This window comes from Crinia signifera, chromosome 3 (assembly GCF_055691185.1).
Source record: "Crinia signifera chromosome 3, ASM5569118v1, whole genome shotgun sequence".
Lineage (NCBI taxonomy): Eukaryota > Metazoa > Chordata > Amphibia > Anura > Myobatrachidae > Crinia > Crinia signifera.
The window spans coordinates 33,605,761-33,627,917 of NC_139219.1; positions in this window are offsets into that span (position 1 = coordinate 33,605,761).

Below are 22,157 nucleotides of genomic sequence, written 5' to 3' on the forward strand. Positions count from 1 at the left end.
AGTGATAAAACAATTTGGGCAGTAACACACCAACTTAAGACCTCCAGAACAATATTGTACCCAAGCGTACAATATCGAGGGGTCGTACGACGGATTGTATGCACAGAGGGCCTTATTCTGGTTCACTCTCAAAGGCAAATTCCTTCTCAATTGGACAAAACCATGTGAACTGCAGGGGGGCGGGGGTGCAGATGTAAATTGTGCAGAGAGAATTAGATTTGGGTGGGGTTTTACTTCAAAGTGAGATCTATATTGCAGTGTAAAAATAAAGCAGTCAGTACTTACCCTGCACAGAAACAAAATAACTCACCCAAATTGAATTCTCTCTGCACATGTTACATCTGCCCCCCTGTAGTGCACATGGTTTTGTCCATTTGAGAAGGAATTTGCCTCTGAGAGTGAACCAGAATAAGGCCCATTGTGTGCACACAGTCATACAATGCGTGATCTCGCAGGTCGTGTGGTTAGTCCTTTAATTAGACATGCGGCACGTCTGATCAGTCGTGATTCGGAGCAGGTTGCGAGCACTTGTGATCGGTCGTTCGAAGGCTCATACGACTGGCCTCATATGAGTGGCATTTTTCAGGCAGTTTATGTGCATACACCCGATCATGAGACGACCGGTCATATGCACCAGCTGGATCGTACGATGGATTGTGTACAAAAACCACCAATTCATGAGTCTGAGACTGTTAAAGGGAAATCTGGACACAATCATGATTGTGAGCAGGTCATCCTTATGCATGGCCAGCATATTTAGGAGGGCCCTGCTCCCAAGCTTACAATCTATAGGTATGGTATGTATCTACAAATGTAAATAAAGTAGTAAAGATAACACTCCTGATAAGAGCTGTGCTCTGAGATAAGAGAGATTGCGGGAGTCCTTCTGCAAATGTTTAGAGTGAGGCTAGCCACCGCATGTAGGTGCTGGGAGGGATCCAATTGGATCCATCTCCATCCATCTCATGGACATTGTGAATAAAAGGCAAACACCACATAGCTTACCCACCATGTCCAAGCTTGGCACGGGTTGGGATCATTTGGTCTACAGCATTATGGTCGACAGTCATTAGGTCCACACCATTAGGATCGACATGGGAAAAGGTCGACATGGGGCAAGGTCGACATGGTTCTAGGTCGAAAGGTCATTAGTTCGACAGGTCATTAGTTCGACAGGTCATTAGTTCCACATTGTGTAGGTCGACAGTCAAAAGGTCGACATCCGGATTTTCACTGTTTTTTTTACCTGAATATCAACACAGACGACATGGACACAGTTTAAAGTCCACCGCATGCGCTCGCAATGCGTCGGGCACACTATTTTATTCTCCCACCATGCCCTAGTGAATGTAGGGCATGAAATACCGCCTGTCGGCACATGTTGGCACAAAAAAATGTGAAAAATTCCACTGTCGACCTAGACTAATGACCTGTCGAACTAACGACCTGTCGAACAAATGACCTTTTCGACCTAGAACCATGTCGACCTTTTCCCATGTCGACATAGACCCATGTCGACCTAGAACCATGTCGACCTAATGACTGTCAACCATAATGCTGTAGACCAAACGACCGCATCCCCTTGGTACATATGGGAAATATGGCTGAACCTCTGAAAACGGGGTTTCCGTGAGTTTGAGAACCAGTGCCTTAGTGCCATAGAGATCTACAATGGAGAAGTAGAAGTGATGGTGTTGCCCCTAGCAACCTATCTCATTTTAGCTGTCATTGAATTGTAGTACATTTCACAAAATTATATATACAGTGTATTCTCATTCAGTGGGTTGCGATGGGTAGCACTTAAATTTTTTTATTTTTAGAAGGTTTGATACATTTCCCCTAATATGTCATTGGGGGTGTTTTATTGCAGGAACAAACATGTGAATTATTTTTGTAAATGGTCTTGTACCGTCCCTGGACAATTTCAGTTATACAATCTTCTTCTCTTACTGGAGTAGAATACTCTGGCTGATGACCAAGTGGTCTGCTCAAAGTGCACATAACTCTTTGTTGTAAGGATTTTAATTTTATGATTCATGATGTAAAATCATTATAAAAACATCCGAGTATGTGATGTAAAATTCCAAAACGTATATAGTGCAATGATTCACTACACTTGCATTAGCCTCCATTCATATACATCAGTACTTAAAAGAACGCGATCATCTTCTGTATATAGTTTTTAGACCTTGATATTTAGTTGATTGTTTACACGACACGTTTACACGACATATAATGAACAGTTTCCAAAGCATCACATCTCAGACGTCAACCCCCTATATAACATAATTAATACCGCTTTCACACTGCCTAAACGTTTTAAAAACCGGTATTTTGAAACGGTATTTAAAACGGGTCTGAGCCTTCATATTGCAGTAGATTACCGTTTTAAATACCTTTAAATACCATTCACATCAGTCAACCCGTTTAATCCCCTGAACACTTTTCAAGGCAGAATGCAGGGGACAGCCTATCACAGGTCTGTAATCTGCTGTTTTTACTAAATACCGTTTCAGACCCATTCTCACTGCATAAAAAACAGCTCTGAAACGCGTAGGACTCTGCTTTTTAAACGCTTTGAAATACCGGTTATCTATATCCGGTAAATAAACTCTGGTGCTTTCGCTCTGCAGCCTTAACCGTTTTTTAAATGGAAAAAAAACCCCGGCAATATACCGTTTAACAAGTGCGGTGTAAAAGGGGTATTAGTGTAGGGAACAAAATAATTTTGGTAAAGATTACTTAGTTACGCCTAATTTTTATTGCTATGGCTGTGCTACATTTATTTTATTTATTACCAGTTATTTATATAGCGCACACATATTCTGCAGCGCTGTACAGAGAATATTTGAACACTCACATCAGTCCCTGCCCCAGTGGAGCTTACAATCTATATTCCCTACCACATGTACACGCACACACACAGATATTCTAGGGCTAATTTTGTTGAGAGCCAGTTAACCTTCCAGTATATTTTTGGACTGTGGGAGGAAACCGGAGTACCCGGAGGAAACCCACGTAAGTATGGGGAGAGTAAACAAACTCCAAACAGTTAGGGTGATGGTGGGAATCAATCCCATGACCTCAGCGCTGTGAGGCACTAATGCTAACTATTAAATCATCTGAGCTGTCATACATGGCAATCAAAGGCACAAGAAGTGGCAGGGGCGGGTACAAGCTACCCAGGTCTGTCTGTCGGCCATGTGACAAATGTTGGTGGTATCGCTATGGCGATCCGAGGAACTCACAAATGCAAACAGGAGCTGTCTATCACCTACAGATAACTTCTCCTGTATTTGAATTACACCAAATTGAACAGGAAAGCCACACCATCCAACTCTTACAGTACTGGGAATCCTGCCTGTGGCATGCCGCGTGCTTCAGAAAAAGGGGTGTGGCTTCATGGCAACGCCGCGGTTTGCAAACCATGCCCCCATTTTGCCATCTCTATGATGGCATGGCCAGTGCTCTTTGAGCTGCTGGCCATGAATTATGGCCCTCCGTCTCCTGTGAATAGATACTGTGCAGTGACACGTGAGACACTACTGCCGACAGGTGGGATAGCCCCCTAAAAAACGTAACTGACTCGCGAAAAATCAGGACAGTTGGGGGAGGTATCGCCAACCAGCTATTTTTATTTATCAAAGCAGCCTGTAACATGGCAGTTAGGAGCTGATTGGCTAGTACTTTATTTCCGACCACTTTATCTCATTTCAAAGCTTAGTATATAGATCCCACAGTCTGTTTTTACCCATACTACATAGAATCTTTATTGTGCAGAGAAAATATAAGTAAACAGCTATTATTCCCATTATATAAATAATATATTAGTATAAAATGCTCAGTACCCAAATGGCAATATATTTTCCGGATGCAGTTAGCTGGGCTGAACTCATTTATTGTTGAATAGACTTTATAACATACTTTGTATCGTAGAGAACGAGAACAGTTTTTCAAATCAATGCATTTGTTTATTATCCCATGGAGCTGGAATTGGAAGATAAGAAGGAAATGTGTTTGCAGAGCATTTTGTGCCAGGTGCAGTGAGTTATGCTGAAGATAGTTGGTCATTTACATGATAGAAAATGAAATCCAGACATACTGTATTGAAAACAGATCCGACAACACATACAGTAGCTGCAATATAAACACTTAGGGCTGTTTCACACAGTACGGTTCCTGCCGCACGGTGAAATCCCGTACGGTCAGGGAGCCGCGCCGCACTCAGAATTTTATAATGGCAGGGATGGCCACAGCCCGGCAGCCGTCCCTTCCAGTGGGGGGATCCGGCTGCAGCCGTGCGGCCGGGCCGTGGCCGTCCCGTGTGAATGGACACAATAGTGTCCATTCACAACTGCTGAGTGCGGCACGGCTCCCTGGCCGTACGGGATTTCACCGTGCGGCAGGAACCGTACTGTGTGAAACAGCCCATAGTATGGTCAGGTGCTGTTGCGTTCTGCTCAGCACGGTCATATCCATATACATACAGTATACACCATTCTACCCATAGCTGCTTCTCAGAGCAGATGCTTTACAGAATATTTAAAAAATCTGATGGTTTTCTGACTAGTTGGCCTCCAAATTTGCAGGGTAAGAAACCAAGCTGCTGGTAATGCAGAAGAAGAACTCCTGGAGGCAATGGGGTCATCTGCTGCCGGGCTCCTGCTCCCAAGGGGGCACCTCTCCTCCCCTGGAAGTTTAAATTAGTCATTTAAAGTCAATGATATTGCTTCTGTGGCTGAATTCTGAAATATATATGTTAATATGTTATCTCTATCTATATTTCTGAACAGAAATATTGTGTGTGTGTGTGTGTTGGTGTGTGTGTGTGTGGGGGGGGGCACCAATATAAATCTTGACTCCGGACAACTGGAACTAATTTACGCCACTGTGGTGATGTGTGTGGTTTGGATTATTAGACAGATAGGGGGAGTTTACTAAGAAAGATAAATACGGCCGATGCCCGGTAGGACTGCACACAAACGGCATCAGCCGTATTTTCAGGAAGATACAAAGTCAGATCTACTAATCTGCCATACTTACAAGATTCATAGTTCCCAGTGGTGTAGGCGGATGTATTTTTTGAATTCATATATATATTTGTGGACCGCCAAATACAAATAAGAATGTACAGTATAGGCCCGGTGCTGGTTCTCAAAATACAGGGGACCCCTATTCATTTTGTCCCCCATATTTTGGGGAAAAAGGACCGACACTTGAGCCTGGTGCTAGTTTAAAAGATTCCTATTTGGTTGAACCAGTGAATTACTAAGACTGGGACTGGCTCTTTGAGCCCGGAGCTGGTAACAGCCATGGGGGTGACCCCATGCCATCTGACTGATGAACTTATGGGCCTCTTCCTGCAGACATCCAGATCAATGCTGATTAGTATTGGGCCTTTGCCTACTAGTACCCCTTGCACTTGAAGTACCAGGTCAATAAGATTAATAGTGGCTCCATACAGTGATGCATGGAAGAACAAGATAGACAAATATAAGACATAGGAGCCAATTCAGACTCACTCGAGTCCAAATTCGGCCCTGTCTCCAGTGGGGGGAGTCTGTGCATGTGCTTTGGTGTGAATGTGCAAACCCTGTGGTTAGTGCCTTCAGCAAAATCTTCACTCACTGGGGCTTTTGCATTTTGATTGGCAGGCAGGGGGCATTTCGGGGCGGGCACCCTGTTTTTCAGGAGTGTGCCCACAAAAACAGTGGGGGCAACCCATACAAAAGCTGGGCGGACCGCAGCGAAGGCAGGCTTACTTTCGGCAGCAAACAGAGGAAAAATCATTCAAAGGTGAGTAAGCATCGAATGATTTGTCATCTGTGTTAGTGAGAGTGAGAGTGATAGACAGCCAGCCAATCAGCTCTTACTTGTCATGTCAAAGACTGTGTTTGAAAAATGTCAGGCAGGAGCTGATTGGCTGGTTGTTTATCACTCTCCATTCTATCACTTTTGGAGCTTAGTGCATCTGGCCCCCAATGAGCACACTGGTCAGCCACTAATATAACACCCTGAATTGTTTAGGTCTGCTGGACAAAGACACTTTTTAATCAAAATGAACAATATAAAATAGAGAAAAAGATCACATGTATTATTAACACCTGATTGTTTTATTAGAATAAACAATACAAAACATCAATATGCAATATACAATACTCTTACTAAAAGACTGCCTTCAACTTTGGATGAATAGTGCAGGCTCCAGTCTAAAAAGAAGAAGAATTAATTACATGCATTAGAATGACAGCTTTCACTAAACCTGTGAATCTTCTCACATCTCCGCAGTAGGTGTTTCAAGCACAATACTCAATTAGTGGAACACAAACTGTAGCTGTCAGGCTGTCATGGGTTGTGCATATTAAGTAATTAGCAGCATTGGTACATATACTAATCTTCTATGTATTAGAGATTACTGTGAATATCAGTGAAATGGATAAGGCGAATGGGGGGGGGGGGGAGATAGAACTAAGATGGAGTGGAGAGGGGCGGAGCTGACCAGAGAGGAGGGCATTTACTACTGTCTAAAAGGGACTTGCCCCCATGTGGTGGCCTGTGAATTGCTGGCACTTGCATGGTCAGTTTCTACTATATTGCAAAGGCCCAGGACCCGTAACACCCCACACAGTAAACACATTCAAAAAGATGAGGTAATTACAACCTGTAGTAGTACTATGACCAGTGGAGTCTCCGGAGGTGGAGCTGAAGCACAGTTCAAAATTTAAATAGGGGAGCCACACCCACTACCAGTGAGTCAGTCTGGAATGGCAGTTGGTGAGACTCCCCTAATTGAATTTTGAACTTCGCTGCAGCCGCACCTCTGGAGCCACCAATGATTATGACTATAATTCAGGGTTGCCGACCCTCCCGGAATTTGCGGGAGTCTCCCGAAAATCGGGTCCTTTCTCCCGGCCCCCGGAAGGGTGGGCAACCCTCCCGGAATCAGGGGGACCCCCACTGAGCCCCCCGATCGCGGCATTTATATGCCGCAATCCGCGGGTCTCAGGGGAGGGGGCGGAGCTAAAACGGCACAATCGTGTCGTTTTAGCCCCACCCCCTCCATGGATATCAGTTATTTCTGCTATTTGCTGTAATGGGGGCAGGGCTTAATGATGTCACAGTTAAGCCCCGCCCCCAAAACTCGTAATGGAAGATTCCTCTCCGGGCTTCTCCCGGAGAGGATTTTTTTAAAGTCTGCAACCCTGCTATAATTTTCCTAAAGCTGCACCGCACTCATATATATTGTATATCAGACTTAAGAGGATCTTCTGGTCCACACGCAACACTGTGAAATTTGCATTATGAACATTCTGTTGTGGCCAGCACTTCTGCAATATTCGCTCAGACCGATCTATCGCTGAGCCCCATTCACACATGCGTAGGTGCTGTCAATGCAAACTACTGTACCATCAGAGAACTCTCCTCTCTAATACCTTGTGCCAAACCCCTATCTTCCTCATCCAGGTTCCACTCTTCCCATACTTGCCTACTTTTAAAAACTAGTTTCAGGGAGATTATAGTTGGTAGTAGAATTTTGCACAGCGCCCCATTGAGGGGACGTGTCATGCTCCACCTAAAGGGCGTGTCTAGTTCCATATAGTGTATGGAGAGATTGTGAAAAGAGATTGTGAACGTGGCACCTAGAAGCGTGGGTGTGTACTGCTACATCTGAGAGGAAAATTACTTATATACAAAAGTAGATGAGCCCCAAAGCAGTTAGTAAGAGATACTATACTTGGTAAAGTGCTGGGAAATGGTGCTGATGATTCAATGTAAATGTATCTATCTCTCATTCCTTTTTTCCCAAAAAATGTAACAGTGTAATGTGGGCTAGGTGAAATGAGGGAGATTGCTAGACTAATGAGGGAGAGAGGGAGATTGCTGCTATGTCAAGGAGTCTCCTCCAGAATGCAGGAGCGAAGGTAACTATGATGTAACAGTGTAATGTGGGCTAGGTGACATGAGAGAGATTGCTAGACTAATGAGGGAGAGAGGGAGATTGCTGCTATGTCAGGGATTCTACTCCAGAATGCAGGAGCGGAGGTAACTATGATGTAACAGTGTAATGTGGGCTAGGTGACATGAGGGAGATTGCTAGACTAATGAGGGAGAGAGGGAGATTTCTGCTATTTCAGGGAGTCTCCTGCAGAATGCAGGAGGGGAGGTAACTATGATGTAACAGTGTAATGTGGGCTAGGTGACATGAGGGAGATTACTAGACTAATGAGGGAGAGAGGGAGATTGCTGCTATGTCAGGGAGTCTCCTGCAGAATGCAGGAGGGGAGGCAACTATGATGTAACAGTGTAATGTGGGCTAGGTGAAATGAGGGAGATTGCTAGACTAATGAGGGAGAGAGGGAGATTGCTGCTATGTCAAGGAGTCTCCTCCAGAATGCAGGAGCGAAGGTAACTATGATGTAACAGTGTAATGTGGGCTAGGTGACATGAGAGAGATTGCTAGACTAATGAGGGAGAGAGGGAGATTGCTGCTATGTCAGGGAGTCTACTCCAGAATGCAGGAGCGGAGGTAACTATGATGTAACAGTGTAATGTGGGCTAGGTGACATGAGGGAGATTGCTAGACTAATGAGGGAGAGAGGGAGATTTCTGCTATTTCAGGGAGTCTCCTGCAGAATGCAGGAGGGGAGGTAACTATGATGTAACAGTGTAATGTGGGCTAGGTGACATGAGGGAGATTACTAGACTAATGAGGGAGAGAGGGAGATTGCTGCTATGTCAGGGAGTCTCCTGCAGAATGCAGGAGGGGAGGCAACTATGATGTAACAGTGTAATGTGGGCTAGGTGACATGAGGGAGATTGCTAGACCAATGAGGGAGAGAGGGAGATTGCTGCTATTTCAGGGAGTCTCCTGCGGAATGCAGGAGGGGAGGTAACTATGATGTAACAGTGTAATGTGGGCTAGGTGACATGAGGGAGATTGCTAGACTAATGAGGGAGAGAGGGAGATTGCTGCTATGTCAGGGAGTCTCCTGCAGAATGCAGAAGGGGAGGTAACTATGATGTAACAATGTAATGTGGGCTAGGTGAAATGAGGGAGATTGCTAGACTTATGAGGGAGAGAGGGAGATTGCTGCTATTTCAGGGAGTCTCCTGCAGAATGCAGGAGGGGAGGTAACTATGATGTAACAGTGTAATGTTAGCTAGGTGACATGGGGGAGATTGCTAGACTAATGAGGGAGAGAGGGAGATTGCTGCTATGTCAGGGAGTCTCCTGCAGAATGCAGGAGGGGAGGTAACTATGATGTAACAGTGTAATGTGGGCTAGGTGACATGGGGGAGATTGCTAGACTAATGAGGGAGAGAGGGAGATTGCTGCTATGTCAGGGAGTCTCCTGCAGAATGCAGGAGGGTAGGCAGCTATGACTCTTCACCTTACAGAAATGTCGTTCTTATACATTAACCAGCTTATTCCTTTCTCAGTCATGTCCTAGTTTCACAGATCTTTCTCTTCTCTTCTAAACCTGCAGAATGGCTTTAATCAAACCCTGCGTTTCCTTCATGCCTAGGATTTCCTGCAGCTTGTTCTACAGATGCACACAGGGTGGACCAAGAAGGCCCAAAAAGAAGCGCTGTTGGTTGTAATCTAACAGATGCCACACAATTGGTTCAATTTAATTTAATTTCCACACAGGTGCAGTCCCTGCAGCTTCTTAATTAGGGGCTGGTGTCTCCCCAGTATACAGACAAGCAAACAGAAATGGAAAAAAGTTTGCACCAAGTGCAAGTTTTTCCTAAGAAGCGCTGGGATAGCTACTATTAAGTATTTAGCAATAAATAAAACTTTTTCAACATAATTTTTTATAAATCTCCACAACAGAGATATATTTTATTTACTTATATAACCTCTCAACAATTTCACAGTGCACTGTATATTTAAAATAAAATAATAATAAAACAACCCCCAAACAAGACAAACAAGACAGACTACATATACCATCCACACTGAGAGATAATCTGGGCAATTAGCATGATTTCACTTTTATAAACTCTAACTATTAAAGTCCACTTTCCAGCTAGGCATAATATGTTTTGCATATATAGTTACCAGTCCGCTTATTAGTGGTATTTAGCAGTCAATACAGTCCAGCTCCAGGCAGGCAGACCCAACCTCATGTGACCAGAGGTAACCCCACGATGGATAGGGGGATCAGGAGGCTCAAGCCTCAGGTCATGCACCATGCACCGGTAGGAGAACTACAAGTCCCAGTTACACGCCAGCGGAATCCAGCAGCAGACACTTTAGATGTGCAGGTGCATCTGCACATCTAAAGTGTCTGCTGCTGGATTCCGCTGGCGTGTAACTGGGACTTGTAGTTCTCCTACCGGTGCATGGTGCATGACCTGAGGCTTGAGCCTCCTGATCCCCCTATCCATCGTGGGGTTACCTCTGGTCACATGAGGTTGGGTCTGCCTGCCTGGAGCTGGACTGTATTGACTGCTAAATACCACTAATAAGCGGACTGGTAACTATATATGCAAAACATATTATGCCTAGCTGGAAAGTGGACTTTAATAGTGAGAGTTTATAAAAGTGAAATCATGCTAATTGCCCAGATTATCTCTCAGTGTGGATGGTATATGTAGTCTGTCTTGTTTGTCTTGTTTGGGGGTTGTTTTATTATTATTTTATTTTAAATATACAGTGCACTGTGAAATTGTTGAGAGGTTATATAAGTAAATAAAATATATCTCTGTTGTGGAGATTTATAAAAAATTATGTTGAAAAAGTTTTATTTATTGCTAAATACTTAATAGTAGCTATCCCAGCGCTTCTTAGGAAAAACTTGCACTTGGTGCAAACTTTTTTCCATTTCTGTTTGCTTGTTCTACAGATGTTTGTCATCCCCGCGGTTTTGTCTGTACTCAGTATGAGAGACGGATGACATTCTGGGATTCAATAAATAATACTACTAAGAGTACAGATTTATGCAAATTTCCCCAAACAGTTTCTGCCAAACACATTACTTGTTTACAGTATAATAGCCCAATCACAGGAGCAAACTCCCCTCTAACACATTCCCATGCATTGTTCTAAAGGAATATGTCTGCAAAAGCCAATATTATGACCTGTGGCTTATGAGTTGAGATGTGCAGGTAGGTTCTTTAACCCTTTGAGTGTCAACATCTCTGTGAGAGATGTGCAAAATATCCCCTATAAATGCCGGCGTCGCTCACTTTTGTTATATAAATTCAAAAAAAAAATGCTGTGTAAAAAAAAACATATATTTCCTATATTACATTACATTACAGGCCATTATGGTGAATAAAAATATTTGCTTGGCAATTTTCACACCAATTTTGACAAATTCACTTGGCACTTAAAGGGTTAAAAAAAATCCAAACCCGCCCAATTTTTGTGAACACGAACCAAACCGAGTTGCCATTTGGATCTTCCCATGGTTCAGAATTTGGATTTCGGTGATTTTAAAACCCAAGATGCAGATTTTAAATCTGAATCCAGAAACAAAACACTTGAGGGTACTTTTGTAAAAGGAAACGAAAAACGCAAAGGGGAATCCAGGTGCAAAGCCGAATCCAAAACCAAACACTAGAAGCAGCGCACATTTCTACTGAGTAGTGATGGACATCAAAACTATCAATGTTCCGGGCTTAAAAAAAGTGTTTTTTTTCCATACAATGGGGGAAATAACAATGGTTGCCTTCCATCAAATTTTTACTTACACTGGCATCCAATGCCTGCATTAGTTGTCATACCTCCCAACTGTCCCATTTTTGGGTACTTGTTTCCTAGCACGGCGCCACCGATTGTGATTGTATCCATCGGGTCGGAAAAATCGGGTCGATCGCATTGCATGCCAACCAAATCGCATGCGAAGCGATCGACCCAATTTTGACATTGAATCAATGTAAAATGGTCCCTGAGACCCGATTTTACATTGATTTCAATGTAAAAAGCCCCAAAACCCCCATTTTAATACCAAACCCCCCTCATGTTTCAAATGCCCCCCCCCCCCCCATTGTTAACGCCACCCCACTATTTACGCCAACCCGAAGAGTGGCGAGCGCAGCGAGCCCGCGAGGGGAGGCGGTACGCATCCTTTGACCTTTTCATAACCCTACTTTCCACGTCGGCGTGGAGTTGATTTTATATAGTGTGGCGAGCGCAGCGAGCCACCGAGCCCGAAGCGTGGCGAGGGGACGCGGATACCTTCACAGGTATCTGCGTCCCCTCGCGGGCTTCACAGGTGTCCGCGCCCCCTCGCGGGGCTCGCTGCGCTCGCCTTGCTTCGGGCTCGGTGGCTCACTGCGCTCGCCACACTATATAACATCCACTCCACGCCAACGTGGATAGTAGGGGTATGAAAAGGTCAAAGGACGCGTATCGCCGCCCCTGGGGGGGGGGGGGGGGCAATAAACATACTTTTTAACCATATTCAATGTGAAATGGGCCATATTGGCCCATTTCACATTGTCACCTATGTAAAATCGGGTTGATCGCCCGTGACCAACCCGAAAATCGCGTTGATCGCGTCAGTCGCATCGAGCCCCCTTATTAGGGGCCGCAATTGACGCGATCAACCCGATTTTGTCTTTCACCAGCAAATTAGCTGGTGATTGACACAAAATCGGGTCCATCGCGTTGATTGTATGCCTTAAGTGCCTTAAACTTAAGGCATACAATCAACGAGATGGGCGCCGTGCTAGGAAACAAGTACCCATTTTTGTGAGACGGTCCCAGATACCACCTGGGGCTGGCAGTGTCCTGTGGTAGGGGGAGCTGGGAGTCCCCCCTACATGCGTCTATTCAGGGAGACAGAGGAGCTGAGGGCAGCATTGGCCATGCCCTCACAGTGACAAAAATGGGGAGTGCAGAGGCAGAACTCTGGGAGGCAATGGAGTCATCTGCCGCCGGGCTCCTGCTCCCAAAGGGGCACCTCTCCCTGGAAGTTTAAATCAGTTATTTAAAAGCCAACGATGTTGCTTCTGTGGCTGAGTTCTGAAATATATATACATGTTCTATCTATCTATCGATCGATCTATATGCTGAACAGAATATATATATATTTTATATAAGGTTATATAGGGTTGTGTGTGTACGTATGTGTGTGTGGGGGGCACCAATACATTCTTGCCTCCGGGCAACTGGAATGAACTTACGCCACTGGGAGAGTGGCCTCTCTTTAGTCATGCGAGCATATGCCACGCCCTTTTGTTATCTTGTGATGGTCACCCCATGACCCCTTTCCATAGTAGTCTTCACGTCTAACAAATTTAGCACTTGGGGCCTGATTTTGATTTATAAATAAAGCAAAACAATAAATAGAGCAAGCAACTGCGCACATGGACGATACCATTCTGCAGGGGGGCAGATGTAATATGTGCAGAGATATTAGATTTGGGTGGCAGATGTCCAAACAGAAATCCAAATAGCAGTGTAAAACTTTAATTGTCTAACATCTGTGGGCTTCATGCAAAAGTAGCCAGTATTTGCCCTGCACATTAAAAAATATAAATGTACAGTGTTTGCATCCTTTGGATGGCTTGTTCAAAGCACATATTTACTTTTTTTTTTTTTTTTTATACTTTACTTCCATTTCAGAACCAGTCCCTTGATACAAAGGGTACTTCTTGATAGGCCTATTTTATGTTACACATACGTCCCAACTGTCCCAATTATTGCTGGACAGTCACTTTTTTGGGGTGATTTTCCCACTGTTGCACCCGTGGGCAGCAGTGGGGGGGAAGTTGGGAGACATTTACATAATGCAGAGCAATACGGTGACTCTCAAGGATTTGAGGACTAAAGGGGGTGATTTTAATTCTTTCGGACGGACCAAATTTGTCCCCGTTCTGATGTTTAGGGCTCTGCGTATGTGCTTGGTATATTATGCGCATTTGCAGCTCCGCCTTGCGTCATCTTCACTGACTTGCATAGTTGCCGTTCGCAAGGATCGGGATTCCCAAGGGCGAACGACGACGCCGGGGATGGGGGTTGCCCATGGAAATGCACAGCTTTTGATGGGTGTTCCCATGAAAACCCTGGGTGTGCTTATGTGTGCTGGGGTCCTATGTCATCAGCTGTCTTTGTCCCGGCACTCACAAATAAAAGTTCCCACGACCCGCCCCAGGCAAAACCCGCACGCACGCCCGCCCGGCGGCGCGGCACGGGTGGGGTGGGGGTTGCGGCCGATACTGCTGCTGCGGCCGATACTACTACTGCAGCGTGAGCGGCGGCGGCGGCGGAGGGGGTGGGTGGGCAGGGGCACCGCTGTACCTGCTGCGCTGTACCTGCTGCGAAGTACAGCTTCCGGCCGGGTGCTGCGACTGCTCTCCGTTTTCGCTGAAATCCCCGGGAGCGGGCGGCGCGCGGGGGGCAGCGTTGATTGACGCCGGGCAGGAATGATGCTTTCTGGTACCTCGGCGGCTCGGTACCGCCCTCCAGTGGCCGGCGCCCTAGGCAAATGCCTAGTCCTGCCTAGTGGTGGCGCCAGCCCTGTTCGTTACTCATTCCCTCGCATTTTAACAACGGTATTCAGTGGTGGGGGGGGGGGGCGGTATTCAGTCTGGTGCTCAGTAAGCGATGTTTGCAGTTTACCGAGAAAATTAGAATCAGGCCCTAAAAGCTTTGTGTGGTGCTGTTTTATCTTTGTACAAAATAACAATATCTCCTTCCTCGTTCTGGAACTAAAAATGCACCTAATGACTGTGCAAACTGTCAGCTCTTCCCTATTGTCACATGATAACAGTAAAAGTTCCTTTCACCAGAAACTCCAACCCAGCCACAGCTAACACAGCCAGGTGTCACTGATGGAAGTGCTACAAGAAAGTACAGGACAAATGTTATAGCACTCTCCCTAAATGGGCACTTATCAGAAATAGCTGTACAAAATGATGGTTCCGGAGTTTGCTGAATCTGTGTTATTTGGGGAATTGTTGGCTTCTGCAAAAAGGAGATGGCAAGGACTTACTCACTACTATTATTATTATTATTACTATTATTATTTTAAAAGGCATAGTTTTAAAATAAAATTTTTATTGATGGGAGCGTCCGGATTGCAGAAATCCGGCTTGGTACGAACATCCGGATTGGAGCTGCGATCCGATTGCTGTTCGGAATTTCCCGCCAGGCTCGGATCGCCGAACGAGGCAAAATGTCATATTCCCGGCATCGTATTCTCGCGAGATCCGGGTTCATATTATGACCGCCATCTTCACTCCGGCATTGGGGAGGGTTAAGGGAGTTGTGTCTCTCTGGGAAGCTGGCATGGGGTGGCGACCTGGTCGCAGTGGTGGTGTCCTATGCAGTCAAATCCTGTAGTACTGTGCTGTCTGCTGCTGGTGTCCTGTGTTGCTGTTTAAGTCCAAAGCAGTGATACTGTGCTTTCTAGTGCTGCCATTAAGTCCAGTGGTACTGCCATTATGTCGAGTGGTACTGCCGATAAGTCCAGTACTGCCGATAAGTCCAGTGGTACTGCCATTAAGTCCAGTGGTACTGCCGTTAAGTCCAGTGGTACTGCCATTAAGTCCAGTACTGCCGATAAGTCCAGTGGTACTGCTATTGAGTCCAGTGACAGTCCAGTGGTACTGCTGTGTATCACGGGTTTCAGTAAGAGCCACGCCGGCAAGAACCTCTTAGGTTGGCTTACCCCACTTAGAATCTCCCGGGGATTTGCTATATACAGATGTAACAGGTCTTATCCTTGCTGGCGATCCGCCAGCAGCACGGCGCCTCTATCTGACTGAGACGCGCGTGCGTCCCCCACGCACGCGCGTCTCAGTATCCGGGCGGCGGGGCGGCGAGGCGGACGCAGGGCTGGGGGGGACCTCTGGCCACTGTGGGGGGTGCGTTCGCCCGGTGTGGGCACTGGGCGACCGAGGGCAGCACCGTCGGAAGGGGACGCGCGCGCACCTCGTGCACGCGCGTCCCCTTCCGGCATACAGATGGCGGCGGGGCAGAGGATGGCGACGCCATCGCCATCCCCTGCAAAGATGAATCCCTGCTACATCTGTAAGACATCACCATGAATATTGTGATGGCATTAAATCTGGGTGACATATAGCACATCCCATGTTTTGCTCACATAATAAATTTGGGTGGAGAATTTCTTAAAAAAACAACAGGGATGTTTTCGGTAGTCCGAAAAATTGCGGGCCACTTTCACCATTCAGCGACTGCGTGTTGAAGACTGGAGCACCAGCAAAAACTTTTGATCCTGCCCCACCATCAGCTGAAGCAAGAGGTTGTAATGTAAAAGGAGCTAAAGCGTTGCAATTCCGCAAAGCATGTGGGACTTGTGGATGATGCCCTTCATTCGCTTTGACAGGATTCAAGTTTCAAGAGTGGTCAAAGTGTTGAAATCACATTTTGTGAGTACATTTTGGCCACCGTACTTGATCCTCATTTAGGCCCTTATTCTAGTTGAATCGGCTGGATGTGTATTTTCGGACAGGAACTGAGTGTTCTTAGCCCCGCCTTCTGTACGGATCACTCACACCGTCCGAATGCGGTAAGACGCCGACCAAATGGACCGCGAGTGGATTTTTCATGTGAACACCTCCTCCATCTGTGGGAACCTCCCCATCATTCGATGGTCGCCGACCATCGAATGCTGGACCGAGCGGTCAGGCAGCACCGAGTGCTCCAGACCACTCGGGCATTTCTCCGTGCAAAAGCAGGGATATGGGTGGACAGCTGGCATCCGGCTATGTCATATGTCCGCCCCCCACACCTGCGTCACGGCAGCATTACCATACGTACGCCCAGCGGTTTCATGGGAACGCCCATGAAACGCGAGGTGTACGCATATGGTAATGAGTCCAAACAGCCCTTCACGCCCCTCTCCAGCCCCTGTTCGCATTGTTCCAACCGATCGTTTTCTGTACAGAATTCATGCCATATTCGGACGTGCGCGGCGTTCGCACATGCGCAGATACACCTCTACATACGCAAACACCAACCATCAGCCATCCGTTCGCATTCAGAGCCATCCGACTCAATCAGAATAAGGGCCTTAAAGCCTACATGGTGTCATTCTTTCCGGAGGACGTAAGCCTGCAGAAGTGCAAAGAACTGCTGGTGCAAAAAATGTAATTTGAAGTGGAAAGTGACTCGGCAGCAGCTTCTCCTTCATTTCCTCCCACAACTGAGGCTGTCAGTAAACAACTGAGATATCCTAAACATCCCGCTAGTGGTGATGCAGGCAGGACCAAGTTTGGACATCTGAGGCCAGATGCACTAAGCTTCAAAAGTGATAAAATGGAGAGTGAAAAACAGCCAACCAATCAGCTCCTGCCTGCCATGTCACAGACTGTGTTTGAAAAATGTCAGACGGGAGCTGATTGGCTGGTTGTTTATCACTCTCCATTTTATCACTTTTGAAGCTTAGTGCATCTGGCTCCTGGTCCGGACTCAAAGACCTGGCAACAATTTATTACCTCAGTTGCCCCCTTCCAGTGTGTACTACGAAAGAGTTTTTAGTGCAGCCGGGAACCTTGTCAGCGAAAGACGTAGGATGTTGCTTCCACAAAATGTGGAGAAGATGATGTTAATCAAAATTAATGATCAATTCATACAGGAAGACTATTGTCCACAAAGTACACAGAGACCTGTGGTGGTGGATTCCAGCAGGGACGAATTAATACTCTGTGAGGAGGATGAGGATGTACACAACACTGAAGGTGGTGAAGAATCGGTGGATAAGGAGGAGGAAGACATCTTGCCTCAGTAGAGTCAGTTTGTGCATATTAATTGGCAACTTATTTTGTGGGGATCCAAACGAACCAATCATTTCAGCCACAGTCGTGTGGCAGACCCTGGAGCTGAAATGATTGGTTTGTTAAAGTGTGCGTGTACTGTTTATACAACATAAAGGTGGGTGGGAGGACCCAAGGACAAACCCATCTTGCACCTCTTTTTTTTCTTTGCATTATGTGCTCTTTGGGGCCTAGTTTTTCAAACTGCCATCCTGTCTGCCGCTGCAGTGCCACTCCTAGATGAGCCACGTGTTGGTGCCACACACTTGTGTCGCTTAGCATAGTCATCCAGCTACCTCAGTGCAACCTTTTGGCCTAAAAACACCATTGTGGGGTGTGACATATTCAGGATAGACTGGAAATGAGTGGAAATTAATGTTATTGAGGTTAATAATTACGCACAATTCAGACCCAAAACCCGGAAGGGTGGTTTTGGCAAAACACATCCAGACCCAAAACCCGAACAAGATCCAGACCCAAAAAATGGCTGGTGCACATCCCTAAAAAATGTGTACATTATGTTTTTAAGCTCCTTTCATATCTTACCTTTAGCGTGTTACTTGCTGATCCTACAGAGATGTACGTGATACGGATGACAGGGCGACTCAGGACGGATTCATGCAGACTGGAGTGAATCGAAGCAAATCCTATTGTGAAAAGCAAAAACTTATTTTGCAAATTGCAAAACTGACATATTTCTGAGCTGAAATTCTCGCAGCAGTAACCAATTTACTGGACCTCATGGAACTACTCTGTTTATAAATGTTGGCTATTTTCTAAATGTAAAATGAAGTACCGTAAATACACTTTACAATTGATCCTACTTGCAGAGTATATGATTTTCCCCTTAATGGGCCTGAGGTTGGCAGTTTATAAATGAGTGATATCGCTCACTATCGGTCGGTGTGGAAGCGCTCGCCAATGGATGATGTGCGCTGTGCATGTAAAGACGAGGGAGCAGATCATTAAGAAGGGCCATGCAGAATACAGCCTATCCCCTGCTCCCATACCCCCCCCCCCCCACACACACACACACACACACACGACACCATCGCTTGCCGGTGCCGGCACCCCGCAAGGTCTACCCTGCCACCAGTATTGGCAGTGATGGGGTTCATAGAGTATGTACTCACTTTAAGTTACAGTTCGAAGGTCAACAATCATAGCAATGACACTTTAAGGTCAATACATATTTACAGCAAAAAAGGATTCCCAATGGTAGCGGAGTTGCACGGGACCTTGTGGCTCACTCTTACATTGGGTACTTGTTTCCTAGCACGGCGCAAGCGATTTTAATTGCATCCATCGGGACCCAAAAAATCACGTTGATCGCATCGCATGCAACCAAATCGCATGCGATGCGTTCAACGCAATTTTTTACATTGGAATCAATGTAAAATGGTCCCTGAGACCCGATTTTACATTGGTCCCAATGTAAAATGCCCCCCAGACCCCAATTTTCATTGTATACCCACCCTCATGGGTGAAATGCCCCCACCCCCATTGTTAACGTCACCCCACGATCAACGCCAACCCGAAGCGTGGCGAGCGCAGCAAGCCCCCGAGGGGCGGTGGCACGCGTCCTCCGACCTTTTCGTACCGCCACTATCTTCGTCGGCGTGGAGTTGTTTTTACATAGTGTGGCGAGCGCACCGAGCCCGAAGCGTGGCAAACGCAGCAAGCCCCGCAAGGGGACGCGCATAACTTCACAGGTATTACGCGTCCCCTCGCCACGCTTGGGGCTCGGTAGCTCGCTGCGCTCGCCACACTATGTAAAATCAACTGCATGCCGACGTGGATAGTGGGGGTATGAAAAGGTCGTAGGACGCGTACCGCCGCCCCTCGTGGGCTCGCTATGCTCGCCACGCTTCGGGTTGGCGTTAATCGTGGGTTGCCGTTAACAATGGGGGGGGGCATTTAACATACAAATTACCCATTAGGGTGCCTATACAATCAAAAATCGGGGCCATTGGCCCATTTAACATTGTTCCCTATGTAAAATCGCGTTTATTATAATGGCATACGATGGACGCGATCAACGCGATTTTGTAATAGCCGGCTAATTTAACATTGAACCCTATGTAATATCGCGTTGATCGCGTTGGTCGCATCGCGTGCCATTATAATGGCATGCGATGGACGCGATCAACGCGTTTTTCTCAGTGGCGGCAATAAAGGCTAAAAATAGCCAAATATTGCGTCGGTCGCGTCCATCGCATACCTTAAGTTACCTTAACTTAAGGTATGCGATCACCCACGACGGGCACCGCGCTAGGAAACAAGTACCTTACATTGTATCGAGGATAGATGTATGAGAATGCATCTGAACAACTCCAAACATTATGTAATACTGCTATGTTTAATTATACATCCAACACTGATAAAATTCTGTACATCCCATTGCTGGCACTTCGGAACGCTAGGTTTGACTTCATAGCGTCCCGTTGTGAATGGCATCATTTAAACTATCGAACTCACATTCCAAACCCCCGCAATGCATAACCAAGATAATACCAAGTTGTTCAGGCCACGACTGTGCACGTAATGTTATAATGACACAGCCGGAGCTTCTAGCTGGGCATCAAGGTCACACTAATGTGATAGGGGTGTGTTTGATAGCTTAGCGAATGCCTAGAGGTACCCATTTGGGTATCGGAGAAACATAACATCCACAAATAATGTATTTGTCATGTTGACACAGTCATCCCTGTCGCTGTTTTCTCAATGAGACAAAGGATGTATTCTTATTCCTGCCAGCATTCCAGCTGTGCTAAACTGACTGATAACTGCGAGCCTGTCAATACCAGAGAACATTAACATGACCTTGCTCTAAACTACACCATATGGTCAATACTTAACATTCACATCACAAAAAAACGTTTATTGTTAAAAATTTGTATGGATCGTTAGGTGGAAACGATCTAGGTCGACAGTCATTAGGTTGACCTTATGACCTTATGACCTTATGACTGGTTGACCTAGACATTGTCCACCTAACAACCGCATGCTGAATAATTTAACACAAGGGCATAATTATAACTTTGTGGGACCCAGAGCAAAATCTTGAGATCCCCCCCCCCCCCCCCGTAAAAAAACATACATTGGTCGACACATGGAAAAAAAAAACACATAACCAGCACTGCAGGCTCACCCACCCCAGCACCTAAGGTGTAGTCATTACCTGCTGGAGGGGATAGGGAGACTCAGAGTGGTATGGAGGGAAAAGCGAGAGGCAGGGTGGTAGGGAGGAGATGTCAAGGGTTATGGTTAGGGAGATATTTGGGTACGTGTTTTCTAGCACGGCGCCCATCGGTCCCATCGCATACCTTAACTTAAGGTATGCGATGGGACCCGACCGACCAGATTTCGGGCTTTTTTACAGCTTTCCCGACAATTGAAAAATCGGTTCCATCGCATGCCATTATAATAGCATGCAATGCGACCGACGCGATTTAACATTGTATGTCAAGTTAAATGCGGGTTTAAAATCGAGTCCATCGCATGCCATTATAATGGCATGCGATGCGACCAATGCGATGGACCCGATTTTACATAGGAACCAATGTTAAATGGCCCCCCATACCCGATTTTTGATTGTATACCCACCCTGATGGGTAATTTGTATGTCAAATGCCCCCCCCCCCCCATTGTTAACGCCACCCCACGATGAACGCCAACCCGAAGCGTGGCGAGCGCAGCGAGCCCGCGAGGGGCGGCGGTACGCGTCCTCCGACCTTTTCATACCCCCCCACTATCCACGTCGGCGTGGAGTTGATTTTATATAGTGTGGCAAGTGCAGCGAGCCACCGAGCCCGAAGCATGGCGAGCGCAGCGAGCCCCTCGAGGGGATGCGTAATACCTGTGAAGTAATGCGCGTGCGCTCGCCACGCTTCGGGCTCGGTGGCTCGCCACACTTCGGGCTCGGTGGCTCGCTGCGCTCGCCACACTATATAAGATCAACTCCATGTCGACGTGGATAGTGGGGGTATGAAAAGGTCGGAGGACGCGTACCGCCGCCCCTCGCGGGCTTGCTGCGCTCACCACACTCCGGGTTGCCGTTCATCGTGGAGTGGCGTTAACAATGGGGGGACATTTTACATATAATTTACCATTAGGGGGGGTATACAATTAAAAAGGGGGGCTGGGGGGCATTTAACATTGGGTCCAATGTAAAATCGGGTCTCAGGGACCATTTTACATTGGTTCCAATGTAAAAATTGGGTCGGTCGCGTCGCATCGCATGCGATGCGATCGACCCGATTTTTCCGACCCGATGGCTTACAATTATAATCGGTGGCGCCATGCTAGGAAACAAGTACCGATGTTTGAAGATAAGATTGGGTTAAGGTCTTATGGCTATATGAATACAGCCCTGTATTACCCCAAAATATGGTGATTCTGTGTGAAACCGGGGCCTGTCC